Source organism: Bos grunniens, chromosome 15 (genome assembly GCF_055505025.1).
Source record: "Bos grunniens cultivar Pamir isolate PY7600 chromosome 15, Bosgru_T2T1.0, whole genome shotgun sequence".
Lineage (NCBI taxonomy): Eukaryota > Metazoa > Chordata > Mammalia > Artiodactyla > Bovidae > Bos > Bos grunniens.
Window position 1 is genome coordinate 27,422,928 of NC_141179.1, and position 1,356 is coordinate 27,424,283.

Below are 1,356 nucleotides of genomic sequence, written 5' to 3' on the forward strand. Positions count from 1 at the left end.
TCCAGGTGAGGCTGGGCCCTCCCTCATCTTCTGATGGGCAGGGGGGACCCACGCCCTTTCTTCAGGAAGTCGGGGCTGGGACTTCTGCGGCCTCACTCCTGCTGCAGGGCCAGCTCCTTCTCCACTTCTCTTCTCATCTCTTCTCGGTCTGCAGCTGACCCAGGCTTGGATCCTTTCCTGTTCCCCCTCCTGGTAAAGAGACGGCCCAAGTTCCGTGTGGCCTGACCCCTGGCTCCCCGGGTCCCTCAGGGAGAGCCCAGTGCTCCGGAGGGACAGAGCACCACACCCCACATCCGGCAAACCCCGACACCAGCTGCTCAGAGGGGCCGGCAGTGGTGGAGGACCACTCAGGCTGCCCTGCCCAGAGCAGGAATAGCCTAAGAGGTGGGTTACCTTTCTCTCCTGGGCCAAGATTTTGGGAGGCCTGGGAAGGTAAGAGGTCCATTTCTGTCCCACCTACACATCCTTACACACACACACACACACACACACACACACTCATTCAAAGGGTGGCAACTCAGCCCTCCTTACTCTAGGGGGCGCTCTCCAGTCAGATGTCTGACAGCCGCCTGAAGGCACTTGCAGAAGACCAAGGTCCTCTCGGAGCCAGAATCTCAGCAGGAGTTCAAGGCCAAGGTGAGAGGCCTCAGCCCTGCTTCTAAAGCCACCCACAAAGGCCTCGACACCGCGGGCCGCAGGCGGATCTGGCAACCTCGGACACCCCTCGCCATTGCCAGGCAAATGCTCCAGCCAAGGCACGTGTGTAGAGCAAGCCTGCCACCTGGTGGTGAGGCTACTCAACTACAAACCGGGGCTCTGGAGGGGTTCGGTGGGTGTGGGGCCCCCCGGGCTGGGGCCCCTCCAGGGCTGATCCCTGAGGCAGTGCTGTCATGTGGGGGCTGCATGGAGCCCTTCCCAGAACCCTTCCAAAGTAGCTCATGGGGGCAGAAAGCAGAAAGCAGGGTGGGGTGGGGTGGGGTGGGGTGGGCTGGGGTGGGGTTCAAGAGCTAAGACAGGGGACCCAAGGGCCAGGCCTGAATGGACCCAGAGGAGAAGAGATTTCATGTGTCTCTGCCCTAAGGAAGCAGCAGCCTGGGGCACTGGGAAGCTCAAAACTCCAGGTTTCTCTCCTGGGTCCACCACCAACACCCAGCTCTTAGGTAGATGGTGGGCCTTTGCGTGGGGGACCTGGCAAGACAAAGCCCTGCTCTTGAGGAGCTGGTGGGCTTGAAGCAGTTCACACCATGAGCCAGGAGCTGACAGTTTGGAGATCAGCTGCGATTAGGACAGGCAGGACCTCGGGGGTCAGCCAGCCCAACAGAGACTGCAGGACAGGTTTTGTGAGCCCCTGCCCCT

The 1,356-nt window shown here is 61.1% G+C and overlaps 1 non-coding gene across 1 annotated transcript; it reads right to left on the minus strand.

Annotated features, from left to right (window-relative positions):
* Window positions 1-201: 201 nt before the first annotated feature.
* Window positions 202-292, minus strand: LOC147357492 (Z6 small nucleolar RNA). The gene has a single exon (XR_015142512.1). It is a non-coding gene; the product is annotated as a Z6 small nucleolar RNA (small nucleolar RNA).
* Between the last annotated feature and the right edge of the window lie 1,064 nt (window positions 293-1,356).